Source organism: Solanum dulcamara, chromosome 7 (assembly GCF_947179165.1).
Source record: "Solanum dulcamara chromosome 7, daSolDulc1.2, whole genome shotgun sequence".
NCBI lineage: Eukaryota > Viridiplantae > Streptophyta > Magnoliopsida > Solanales > Solanaceae > Solanum > Solanum dulcamara.
The window spans coordinates 77,083,077-77,097,756 of NC_077243.1; the positions used below are offsets into that span (position 1 = coordinate 77,083,077).

General features: G+C 34.4%; 1 pseudogene; it reads left to right on the plus strand.

Moving 5' to 3' along the window:
- The first annotated feature begins 4,620 nt into the window (after window positions 1-4,620).
- Window positions 4,621-11,852, plus strand: LOC129894899 (5'-adenylylsulfate reductase 2, chloroplastic-like; annotated as a pseudogene).
- The last annotated feature ends 2,828 nt before the right edge of the window (window positions 11,853-14,680 follow it).

Below are 14,680 nucleotides of genomic sequence, written 5' to 3' on the forward strand. Positions count from 1 at the left end.
ACAAGTTGTTCTTTTGTTAAAATGATTAAAATAGTCTTAATTTGTTTTTTTTTAAAATATGGAAATCTAAATTTAAAAGTATTTTTGAGAATTTAAAAAATTAAGGACAAAATAGTAAAATGCTTGATCAAACAAAAAATGTTCCTAAGCTGAAAATTAATAAGTTGAGGATGATCAACTTATGACTCTTGGTTAATTTTTGCTTATAAGCACTTTGAATGTCTACTAAATGTGTACATAAGCTAAAAAGTGTTTACATGGTAGTATAACCCGTCTATAAGCTTAGTCAAACATATCTCATTTTGTACTTTTTGTCTCCTAAGTAAGAAAAAATAATGGTCAAGAACACACCTGATGTATTTTTTTTTTTGCGAGTCATACATGAACTATTAGATGTGTTTTCTATCGGAACTATTATCAACTATCTATCAAAACACACATCGACTAGTATATGAGTGCATGGATGGGAACTTAAGCCATTTAATTGACCTTGGCTGCTCGCTCTTTGATCAGTGATTCACCGGCCACTAGATCGATGAGTGGGCAAGCCTTCCTAGCCGCCTAGAGTGCAACCGAGAGAGGGATTCGGAATTTTAGGAAGCGACTGGAAGGGAAGCAACTGGGCTATCGATAGCAATAGCCGTTTTTCCAGTTTGTCGGTCCCCGATACGACCAATTGGTTAACAGCTAACCGCTCTACCACTGAGCTACTGAGGAACAACAGGAGATTCGATCTCATAGAGTTCAATTCCCAGCTTTGGTTGCTGGTTGGCCTTGTGTGTCCATAAGAAAGAGTAGACCCCATTGAAGACGAGAGTGAGGGACAACAAGGCCATGGGAAATATTTCTCCTGTTACATGAATCCAATTTTTATTTCATCCGGAAAAGCCATCTTTTTCTCAATAATGTCTTTGTCACTGCCCTTTCCAATGAGTTTCGAAGAGAAAAATCCTTTATTGATTAGCCCATAAACTGACCTAGGTAAATCCTTGAGTGTTGACATTTCGCTCTTTCTTAGCTGTTCTTGTTTGACAATCCTCCACTCATGTCCTTCCAAAGCTGGGTAAGTGATCTTCAAGGGCATCTCCCCGATCCATTATTCCTAAAGGAAAAGGCTATCTATGGGCAGCGTCTGCTTTGGCTCAAAGCAAATAGGCTGGCACTCTTGAAGCGAAGGAGAATTCTTTAGAGAGCAATGGTCGCAGGGAGACTTGGATGTAACTAAGAAGTTCATCTTCTGGCAGGCCGTTGGATAGATTCGAGGAGGATACAACAAGACCATAACTTAAAAGATCAACAAAGAAAGGAAGAAGAAATCAAATACAACCAAAAGAAAGATAGTCTTTTTTTTTATTCCGCGCATTGGAACTGAAAAGGGCTATTCATAAGCAGTCTTTCTTTCGGTGCTTGTTCACTCATTTATTTCGTTCGTTGGGGAATTCTCACTCCTATTTTGTTTAGAAGGTGATCATTCCTAACTTATTAGACTTTGGAACAATTACAAAATTACAAAAATGAAACGATTCAGATAGGGGCAGAGACTTTACTTCGATAGGACGGAGTTGCTGTCGATTGAGGATTAGCCGGGGGGTCCATCCACGAGGCTGTAAAGAGAGAGAAAGGGACGGCTATCTAGCAGGAGTCATTTCGGTTGTATGCCACGACGTCTTATAGTTACTGATAATTCTTATCTCATTCAGTAGGGGAGGGGCAACCCATTTGCGCGACGGAATTGTTCGTCAGTAAAATGAGAGCGGAATTCCTGGTAAATTTAAGAATCTTCTCCCTCTGCTGCTACTGAAGCTACTGATATCAACCTAAGAGATACTAGACTGGGTGCGACAGGAAGAGATGCGACCTTTGACACGTTACACCTGATTGCACGTAATCTTGACTTTCGCCTTTCACTCGTTTATTTCTAGTATGGAATGAGTCAATCATCCAACCAAGAAAGCGCAATAGCATGGAAAAAAAACAATGAGACAGCAGAGGAGAGAACGAACAAAGGTGACATACCCAATTATGTTTTCAAATACTTTGTGAAAGATTATGGAAGACCAAAAATGAGAAGAACAAGAATGGGATTAGCATGACTAGGCCGAAGAAAAAAATAATAAACATTGTGTTTTTCTTTGGATTGATTTATTTGTTAGTGTCCACTTGTGATTTGACCTACGGTGATCACCAAGATTTCGCAATCCGCTGCCAAATTTATTCCAATTCCAAGAGCTTGGATCGAATCCCCTTCCTTCTCGACCAGACGAAGGAGATATGAATTCCATTTAGGCGGGTTAGGCTTGGCTACAAAAAAAATATTTTTTTCTTATTTGATCGGATTAAAAAGAAACTTTGGGATTGCTGTTCCTCGGTCTCAGTCCATTCAGTCAAGCCAGAAGGCAACACCATTAAACAGGATAGAGCAACACTTAACTTGCAGTTCATGACACAATGGAGCATCTTAGACAAGATGAAATTCATAGTGGGACGTTCTTTTCATAGTTCCTTCGAGCGAGAAAGGTGTTGCATCGGGGCCTCCTCTGCCTCTTTTTTTTGAATGAGATGTTCTAAGAGGAATGGGTGTGCTGTACCTATTTTGTTACCTGGAAAATTGGACGTGGAACGAGTAGAAGGGAGCAAAGACGACTAAAACCTGGGAGGTTAGCTCACTGATTGAGCGCTCTTGCTCCGAAGATGAACGGGGCTAAGCGATCTGCCGAAGCATTGTTCTCTGCAATTCGAGAACATGAAGTTGGAATCGCTATACTCGGCTGCGGTCTCATGAACTGAACTTCATTGCCTTCCTGCGCGGGAAGCGAATGGATCCATATAGGCATGAAGAAAGGGCATGATATGCTAGTTTGATTCCAAGCCAAGCAGCAGGGCATGATTAGTCTTATCAGGCATGCTGAAAACAACTTGATTGGATCGTTCCAATTACATCCTTGATGACACAATATTTAAGAAGAAAAAATCGAATCTACTTTAAATGAGAGTGAGAAAGCTAAAACAACAATTAAAATGAGACGACTGAAGGAGTCGAATGATAATCACCAGAAATAAATATCAACAAAATAAAGCCCTTTTTTGTGATTTAAACTCAAGGACTATACATTCTCATTTTCAATAGGGTGAGAGACACACCACGAGAACGTCCAGAAGTGGAATTCTTGATGTGCCCATACAAGCAGTAGCCTCCACGATCAATACGAAGGCTCACCTCAGCGACAAAATCCACACGAACGAACTCGTTAGCCACTAGTCTCACCCTCTGCAACAGTATCTACATAGAAGGCAAGTAAGGAGTGAGCTATATATAAATATAACCCTGTAAGATCCTCGACCCGGTACTTTAATACCCCTGGAACAAGAGTTAGAAAATACATCTACACAATAAACACATAATGATATGCACAAGAATGTATTTCATAATATAAAGCTCAATAAGTCCAACCAAATGTTCCAAAAAGGGCACTACATGTTTTGGCTCAATTCACACTCAAAGCTTGTCATAAAAGGCAGTGAAGAAGATCATCCCATCACCCCGTCACCCCGACAAGTTCACGGTTGCATATAAAATGCCCCAAAGTGTACTACGGTAGCATATACAAAGCCCCTAACATATTACAGCAGCATAGGTATGCCCCTAACATATTACGGCAGCTAGGTATGCCCCTAGTAACTATATTACGATAACGAAGCAAGATATACAAATGCCACACCACATATAACTTATAAAAATATTCGATATTCTTCACAAAATAGAATATCTACGGATGATCAAAGACCACCAATTCTGCCAAGCACACGCTTGTCTCAACAATGAACCAGGCAGAGAAAACACATTTTTTTTCAAAGCAAGCATTAAAGCTTAAAGTCTCACTTACCTCAAATTCTCAATCCAAGCACCCCTTTCGAATAATCAAAATTATGCTCCCGTAAATTTTAATCACCTCAAACTACACCAAAACGGCTTTTAAAGTAATTAAAACCCCTTTGATACACATCCACTAAAATTTCAGAAGTCGGAAATTAAAGTCTAAAACTCAATTCGATTTACATGAATTATGTGTCCATACAATGTAGGCAAAACCACACTTCAATAATTTGACATAAAATCACCGAAACAGTGGCTCAATAACTATTATATTAGCATGTTTATATGTTGATTCCTTATGCAAACAACCCAGTACTCTATTTTTATATAGATTTATCCTCAAACATCATTACTTTACTAATCATGAATCCCCCCTCACCATTATCTAAATATTGGGTTGATTAGATGAAAGCTCAGCCACTAGAAATATTCTTTTGTTTCCTTCTTCCGTAACAGCAGGTCCACTCCAATACAAAAGAAATTTCTATACTGGCTTTCCATATTTATATAGCAAAGTAAATCTCACCAATTCACCAAAGCATTATATATATATATCATTGAGTAATTATTGAGCTAATACCTCTTTGACCACAACACATGTCGACATATAGTGATACTATATAACTAAAGAGACAAGGTAACCCCTAATACCTGATTGTTATAAATTCTTTACTGCTGGTTTGCTATCTTCAATCGCCCCAAACTTCCTCCTGTGAAGTTATATGCTTTATTCCCAAAATACAGGAATGAATAGCCCTAATTTGTTATTGCTTCAATCACTCAAACGTGAGCAACAGATTAAGGTAATGGTTATAAACATTTTAAGAAAAAAATTGACCAAAAATTATATTACCAAAAAATTCATAGTCTAACACATACAATAAATGAGAAAATTGTCTAATTCCACTTGAATGAGCTTCAAAATCTATGAATGTGACATGGATTGTGCCGAGAGATACATGTACTGCTCCCCCGGATACTTACAGAGGGTCCTATAATGATTTCAAAAATAAATTGATCGAAAGTCAAATCACCAAAATATTTATGGGCTAACTTATACGAAAAAAAAAAAGAAATTCGCTTAATTCTGCTTGTGCGACCCTTAAATGCTATAAATATATCGTGGAAATGCCGAGGCTACACGTATTTCTCCCTCGGGTACTTGTAGAGGGTCGTATGAAGGTTTCAGAAAAAATTTGACCAAAAGTCATATCACCAAAATAATAATGGGCTAAAACACACGAACAATGAAAAAAAATCACCTAATTCTACTTATGCAGCCCCTAAATGCTATAAATATGTTGTGGATCATACCGAGGCAACACGTACTGCTCCCACGGGTACTTATGGAGGGTCCCGTAAAGGTTTCAGAAAGAAATTGATCGAAAGTCATATCACCAAAATATTCATGGGCTAACACACATGAAAAATGAGAAAGTCGCATAATTCCTCTTGTGCGGTCACTAAATGCTATGAATATGTCGTAGATCATTCCGAGGGTACATGTACTATTCCCACAGATACCTACGGAGGGTCTCATAAAAGTTTCAAAAAAATTTGATCGAAAGTCATATCACCAAAATATTCATGGGCTAACACACACGAAAAATAAAAAAATTATCTAATTCTCCTTGTGCAGCCCCTAAATACTATGAATATGCCATGGATTGTGCCGACACTACACTTAATGCTCCCCTGGGTACTTACGGAGGGTCCCATAAAGGTTTCGGAAAAAATTAACTGAAAGTCATATCACCAAATATTCATGGGCTAACAGACATGAAAAATAAAAAAAATTGACTAATTCCACTGGTGCGATCCCTAAATGCTATGAATATGCCATGAATCATGCTGAGAATACACGTACTACTCACTCGAATACTTACAGAGGGTCCCACCAAGGTTTAAAAAAAAATTGACATAAAGTTATATCCCTAAAATATTCATGGGCTAACACACACGAAAAATGAGAAAATTTCCTAATTCTCCTTGTACGACCCCTAAATGCCTTGAATGTGTCATGGATCGTGATAATGATACACATACTTCTCCCACGGGGTAATTACATAGGGTCTTATAAAGGTTTCGAATTTTTTTTTGATTGAAAGCCATATAACCATAATATTTAGGGGCTAACACACACTAAAAAAAGAAAATCTCTTAATTTTGCTTGTGCGGTCCCTAAATACTATGAATATATCATGGATCGTGTCGATGCTATATGTACTGCTTCGCTGGGTACTAACGGAGGGTTCCATAAAGGTATTGGGAAAAAATTGACCGAAAGTTATATTACTTAAATATTAATGGGCTAATACACATAAAAACTGAATGAATCACCAAATTTTGTTGAGTGGCCCCTAAATGATAAAAATATGGCGTGGATCATGATGAAGTTACACGTACTATTACCCCAGGTACTTACGGAGGGTCTCTTAAAGATTTTGCAAAAAATAATAGACCGAAATTCATATATCCAAAATATTCATTAGCTAATACACACAAAAAATTGAGAAAATTGTCTAATTATTGTTTAGTGGCCCCTAAATGATAATAATATAGTGTGGATCATGTTGAGGATATATGTATTGTTCCCTCAAGTACTTATGAAGGGTTCCGTAAATATTTCGCAAAAAAATTGATCGAAAGCTATATCACCGAAAAATTTATGGGATAACACGCACGAAAAAATAAAAAAATTGCTTAATTTTTATTAAGTGTCCCACAAATGCTATAAATATGGCGTGGATCATGTCAAAGCTACTGTTCCCTCAAACACATAAGGAGGGTCCCGTAAAATTTTCTTTAAAAATTGACCCAAAGTCAATAACCAAAATATTAATAGGCTAACAATACGAAAAATTGAGAAGATCACCTAATTTTTGTTTAATGGCCCATAAGTGCTTAAAATATGGTGTGGATTATGCCAATGATACACGTACCGTTCCCCCATGTACTTAAGGAAGGTCCTGTAAATGTTTTGCAAAAAAATTGACCGAAAGTCATATCATCAAAATATTCGTTGTCAAATACACACAAAAAACTAAGGAAATCACATATTCCTTTTGAGTGGCCCGTAAATGCTAAAAATATGACGTGGATTATGTCGAGCTACACATACTGTTCCCCAGGTACATACAGAGGGTCTCATAAATATTTTGCAAAGAAATTGATTGAAAATCATATCATCAAAATATTCACTGGGAAACACACATGAAAAACTGAGAAAATCGTGATTTAATTCTTGTTGAGTGACACTTCAATGCTAAAAATATGGCACGAATTATGACGAGGCTACACGTATTGTTCCCAAATACTTACAGAGGGTCCCGTAAAGTTTTACAAAATTATTGACTGAAAGTCATATCACCAAAATATTCATCGGTAATACACGAGAAAAAACAAAGTAAATCACCTAAATCTTATTAAGTAGGCCGAAATGCTAAAATTATGGTGTGGATCATGCCGAGGTTACACGTATTATTCTCCAGGTATGTACGAAGAGTCTCATGAAGGTTTTGCAAAAGCAATTAACTAAAAGTAATATCACCAAAATATTCACAGGTTAACACATATAAAAAGTTAAGAAAAATGCCTAATTTCTATTGAGTGGCCCATAAATGCTAAACATATGGCGTGGATCATGCTGAAGATACATGTACTATTCCCCCATGTATTTATAGAGGGTCCCGTAATTTTTTTACAAAAACTTTGACCCAAATCTATATCACCAAAATATTCATGGGCTAACACATGAAAAATTGAGGAAATCGCCTAGCTCATGTCGAGTGTCTCTTAAATGCTAAAAATATGGCGTTGATCATGCTGAAGTTACACATATTTTTCTCTAAGGTACATACAGAGGGTTCTATAAAAGTTTTGCAAAATAATTGAATGTAAGTCATATCACCAAAATATTCATTGGCTAAAATATACGAAAAATAAAGAAAATCATTTAATGTCTCTTGAGGGACTCCTAAATGCTAAAAAATATGGAATGAATCATATTGAGGCTACACATATTGTTTCCCCAAATACTTACGAAGGGTCCATTAAAGGTTTTGCAAAACAAAATTGACCAAAATTCATATCTCCAAAATATTCATGAGCTAATACTCACGAAAGACTAAAAATATTGCCTAATTATTTTTGAGTGCTCTTTAAATGATAAGAATATAGCGTGGATCATGCCGAGGATACATGTATTGTTCCCTCGATTACTTACAGAGGGTCCTATAAATGTTTCGCAAAAAAATTGACCTAAAGTCATATCACCAAAAAATTCATGCGCTAACACACACGAAAAATAGAGAAAATCTCTTAATTCCTATTGAGTGAATCCTAAATGCTATAAATATGATGTTAATCATGCCGAGACTATACGTACTGTTTCCCCAAATACATATGGAGGGTCCCATAAAGGTTTTGAAAAAAAATTGACCGAAAGCCAATCACAAAATATTCATAGGCTAACATATACGAAAAATTAAAAAAATCGCATAATTCTTATTTAGTGACCCTTAAATGCTTAAAATATGGTGTGGATCATGTCAATGTGACATGTATTGTTCCCCCATGTACATACAAAGGATCTCGTGAAGGTTTTGCAAAAAATTAACCGATAGCCATATCACCAAAATATTGATAGTCAAACAAACACGAAAAATTGAGGAAATCACCTATTTCTTTTGATTGGCTCCTAAATGATTAAAATATGGCGTGGATCATGCGAGAAAATTGATTGAAAGTTATATCACCAAAATATTAATGTGTTAAAACACAAGAGAAACTAAAAAAATTGCCTAATTCCTATTGATGGCCCCTAAATGCTGAAAATATTGTGTGGATCATACAGAGGCTACATGTACTGTTCCTCGAGGTACTTACAGAGGGTCCAACAAAAGTTTTATAAAAAAATTGACCGAAAGTCATATCATCATTCATTGAATACATAAGAAAAACTAAGAAAATTGTCTATTCTTGTTGGTGGACTCTAAATGCTAAATATATGGAGTGGATCATACCGAGGCCACACGTACTGTCCCCCTAGGTACTTACGAAGGGTTCTATCAAGGTTTTACCAAAAAATTAACCGTAGGTCATATCACCAAAATATTCATGTATTATGACACATGAAAATCTGAGAAAATTGTATAATTCTTGTTGAGTGGCCCATAAATGCTAAAAATATGACGTGGATAAAGAAGCGGAGCCACCTTGAGTTCAGGGGGTTCATTCTAACCTCCTTTAGCTGAAAATTATACTATTTATACATGGTTAAAATAATTTTTATGTATATATATTAGATATCGAACCTCATTCGGCAAGTTTGTGTGTCTACTTTTCAGACTTTGAACTCTCTTAATAAAAAATTTGGCTCTGCCACTCAGTGGACCATGCATATTTTGGTGATATGACTTTCGATCCACGTCATATTCTTAGCATTTAGGGACCACTCAATAGGAATTAGATGATTTTTTTTCGTGTGTGTTAACTTATGAATATTTTGGTGATATGACTTTCGATCAATTTTTACTGGATCCTTCATAAGTATCCTGGGGAACAGTTCGTGTAGTCTTGGCATGGTCCACCCCATATGTTTAGCATTTAGGGGCCGCTCAACAAGAATTAAATTATTTTCTTAGTTTTTCATGTGTGTTAGCCCATGAATAGTTTGCTGATATGAATTTCGGTCAATTTTTTTTGAGGCGTAGTATCATTTCTCCTAAATGTATATGAACATTGCCAGTTAGTTTCATTGATATATTTCTCACTAAAGATAACTAATGCTGAATTGCAATTTGATAACTTTTTACCAAATCATGAATCATCAGTTAAAGCTCTGTGTGCCGCAAATGTGAAGAGGATTCTAGAGGGTCATCATGCTATTTCGTTTTTGGTCATTTAGGATGCTGAGTTACCTGATGCATGTGCTGTTCTACATGTTTATCAGAAATGTTGGTTTCCTTTAAGATGTCTCTCTCAAATGACTTTCTGGATTGGTTATCTCTCTATGGTACAGCTCCTCAATGATATCCTTATTTTGCAGTGGTGCTGAAGATATTGCTTTGTTAGAGTACGCTCGTTTAACTGGTCGTCTATTTAGAGTATCCAGCCTTGATACAGAGAGCCCTCAAAGGTTTACATGCCTGGACAACAGGGCAACGTAAAGATCAGCCCCCTGGTACTCGATCTGAAATTACCATTGTTCAGATAGACCCTTCGTTCGAGGGGTTGGATGGTAGAGTAGGCAGCTTGGTGAAGTGGAATCCTGTTGCCAATGTGGATGGCAATAATATTTGGAATTTCTTGCGAGCCATGAATGTTCCCGTGAACTCATTGCATTGTCAAGGCTATGTTTCCATCCGATGTGAATTAACCTTGCACGGGGCCTGTCCTACCTGACCAACACGAGCGAGAAGGTAGGTGATGGTGGGAGGATTCCAAGGCCAAGGAGTGTGGCTTACATAAGGGCAACATCAAGGATGAAAATGGTAGTGCTACTGTTGCTGATAATATTTTCGACACCAACGACATTGTAAGCTTGAGTAGGCCTGGAATCGACAATTTATTGAAGTTGGAAAATCGTAGAGAGACTTGGCATGTTGTTCTTTATGCAACTTGGTGCCGCTTTTGCCAGGTAATCTATCTTCTCATCAACAACTTTTTCTTTCCCCATCGAGGCTGATCCAAGATTTGAATTTGATTAGTTCAACCTTTAAGTTTCTAAGCACTGAGCATGAAGTACTTTCGACATTATGGATTTGGAGTTTAACTAGTGAGTTTTCTCGTATGTATGTTTCGAAAATACTGGATTCAGTTGAACCATTGAATATAGGCTGCATTTGCCTCTACTTCTCCAGCCGGATTGTATTTGGTTGAACAATTTCTCTTTTCCTCGGACTTGATGAATATACAAATAATTGTAGTATGCTCATTTTCTCTTAAGTGGATAATTTTGACTGCAAATTGTAAGTAGTTGCCATGAACATGTCATGCATTTTTCACACACTTTTTGTACTTAAAATCATAATTAATCACTACTAATAAATATATATATAAATAACAACTCTATAATGGGGTCGTTTGCCTGAATATTTATTGGATATGAACAACCTCGTTACAACTTTACTCCAATCACTAGTTCTTGGACTCAAGGTGTTTGAAAGGAAGAGGGTTGGGAGGGGGTACGTTGTCTTAGTTGGAGCTCCAAGTCAGCCAGAATAATAATTTTTTAACTTAATCAAATTGAGTTGATATTCTATTAATGAGGATGGCAAGTGTAGCTCAATTTTTTGACGGCAAGGATACTTTTGATACCACTAAGATAACAAAGGACATAAGTATTCCATTTTTGATAATTCAAGAATATTTTTGACCCTTTTCTATTTATTTTAATCTATATCAATAACCCGCAAAAAAAAGAAATTGGAGGAAGAAGAATTGAACATCAAATTAATATAGTAATAATTTTTGTAAAATAGAATTAGGTTGATCATGAGGTTGAGAGTTATGTTTGAAATTAAGGACTTATAGTAGGAATAATAGTTGATAACAAGCAATGCATGATCAAGAACTTAACACCTTCCTAACTTTCAACATAATTACAATTGTCAACATCTATATATAATTTCAAATCCCAAACCAAAATTCTCACACCAAAAAAAAAAAAAAACTAAACTATTTTTTGTCTAAATTCATTTCATGAAAAATGGCAACAAAGATTTTTTCCCTCCTCCTTGTTGCTAGTGCACTTCTTGTTGTATCCACAAATGCTAGGAGCATTAAAATTGAGGCAAAATCAATTGATGAACAAATCAATTCATATTATCCACTCCCTAGACCACTTGGTTTAAATTTTGGTCATGTTGGATCAAGTTTTGGTTCTAATTTTGGAAATGGCAGTGCTAATGATGAAAGTGTGTTAATTGGCAGTGGAAAAGTTGAAGTAAATGATGGAGCACTTGGACGTCATTAGTGTGTATTAGAGCTCTCTTAGCGATGGAGTTAGAATTTTTCATTAAGAGATTCAGAGTGATTCACGGAAATTCAATAGTATTATTTTTCACCAAGAGGGTTCATTTTTATACAAATTGTGATATCTGTAATGTGGTGTACATGAATCGAATGACACCTAATTAAGTGTATGTCTATTACAATTTTCATGTTAAACATAAAAAAAAAACATTTCTATTATATTGCTCATCATGATTGTCATGATTACTATCAAAAAATCGCTAATTTTCGATGGATGGATTAGGATGAGAAACTTCCATGTTTTATTAGATGTTTGAGTTCGAGTCCTGAGAATGAAAAAATTATTAGTACAAAACATTTTTTCTTTAATGAATTCTTTGCCACGCGAATTTGAATTAATCAGCTACTTTACATTAAAGATGTATAGTAGTGCTTCATTTTAACAAAAAATAACTTATCAACATATTTTTATCAGACACACAAACTGCTTATTAGTAATTTCAACCACTTCTATCAAAACACTTGATAATCCTTAGCTACTAATTTTAATCCACTAATCCAATCAGACTCTTAAAAATGACCTTTTTATGTGAATTTTCTCAAACAAATATATTGTTATATATGAAATCCAACGCACACTTACATATTCAAAATAAAAGAAGAAGAAATCATATGATATCCCAACTAGTAAGTACTTGCAAATAACTATTTTCTCTTTCTCAATTTATATGACTTACTTTCTTTCTCGGTGAATTTTGAAAAATATGATACATTTTTATATTTAATAATAACTTAACTTTAAAAAATATCAATTAATAAAATAATTTATATCCACATAAATATGTATAATTTATTTTAAACCATAAAATTCAAAAATCTTTTTTTTTTTAATTTCATCCAAACCAAAATACATCACATACAGTGGAACGGAAAGAGTAATTCAACTATACCCAAAACCAAGTTGAATCATTCAACTCTCACAAAATTTTAGAACACTTGAAAATCATTCCATTACAAATCATAAATGGACAATAATGGAAAAGGATATTCTTAAAATCCCCAAAGATGTCTTTACGCAATCATTAATTGCAAAATCGAATATTCTTTTTTTTTTTATAACCAAATCAAAATTTCAACACATAGTCCAAATGGGTCCCACATGCTATAGTATATTCCCCCGTTTTAATTTGTTTATTTTTTTGGTCGTTTTAAAAAAGAATATCTCATTTTTGGATAATTATTTAATTTTAACTTTCTTCGTAACAATATTAAAATGCATATATATATAAAGAGAGAGTGTGTGTGTTTAAGAGTATTAGATTTTAAAATCTTCTTTACTTTTTAAAATTATTTATAAAGTCAAAATCAAACATATAAATTGAAACAAAGAGAGTAATAAATAATTTGATAAAAATAATAGCTAACATATTATCATAGCTGAAAAATTCATAATTACAATCAGACCTCTCTATGACAATTATCATCTATAACAACATTCATTGTACAATAATATCCATGTCTTCTGTCATGTCAATCGATATTTCATGTTATGTTATATTTTATATTCTGTATAACATCATTTTGTTACCGTAATTAAAAAAACATCACGGCAAACAAGGTCGTTAAATCCAAATTGAAATAATACTCCCTCCATTTTAATTTACTTGACATATTTTGTTTTAGTATGTTTCAAAAAAGAATTGTTTTTTCCTTTTTAACAATTCTTTAATTATAATTTTTCACCTGACATATTTAATACATTCTAATATATTTTACATATTTTCAACAGAAAAGACCCTAAAATACTCTTGAACTATTGAATTTGGTACAAAAATACCCTTCATCAACCTTTCGGCTCTAAAATGCCCTTGACGTCAACCTATTTTCCCTGAAATACCCTTATCTTTGACGCCACATTTAACAATAGAATTAAATTTCTCCTTTATTACGTGTCACGATTTTATTGGTGTATTTTACAATTAACCTAAATTAATTAAATATCAACCCAGATCCACCTAATAAATCTATACCCACCCCGCCTAAAAATTCCATTAAATTAAAGGGGGAAAACCTTGATTCTCATAAATTTGGGTGTTCTTCAAGCTTTTTCACATTCTCCAATGGTGATATTAATTTTTCTTTAAATATATCCCCAAATTAATAAGTAAATCTAAAATTAAGTAAAATAAATAATTTTCAAAACGATTTTAATAATGGGTAGGTAATCTACAAAATAAATAATTTTCAAAACGATTTTAATAATGGGTAGGTAATCTACAAACTTCAGTTCTCCAATTTTGAAAACGAAATGCGAAATTCTTCGGCTTCATAAATGGAGTTTCAATAATTCCTTCAACATTTTTTTCTCATCTTATTCACTAAATTTATTTTAGTAAGTGTACGATTTTGAGCTTGAATCTGATTGGTATTGTATTTGAAACGTAGTTGAATATTAAGAAGAAGAAAAATTGGGTTAAAATATGTTGAACACCATTGAAGCTCGGATGAACCTCTAATGGAGATATCAAAATTTTCATATATATGTTCTCGGCGTCATTGTGAAGTTGTATTTTAATTTTGGAGGGTTTCGAAATTGGATTACAGTGACTTGGATGGATTTTATAGTTGGGTTCTACGAAGAAGATGAACAATAATTTGAAGAACAAATAAAATTTAGAATAAATAATAAAATGATGGGTGGGATGGGTATTAAATGGATCTGGATTTGAATTGGAATTTAATTAGTTTAGGTTAATTGTAAAACACCCTAATGAAATCGTGCCATGTAATAAATGAGATTTTTATCCTGACGGTCAAAAAATAAGTATA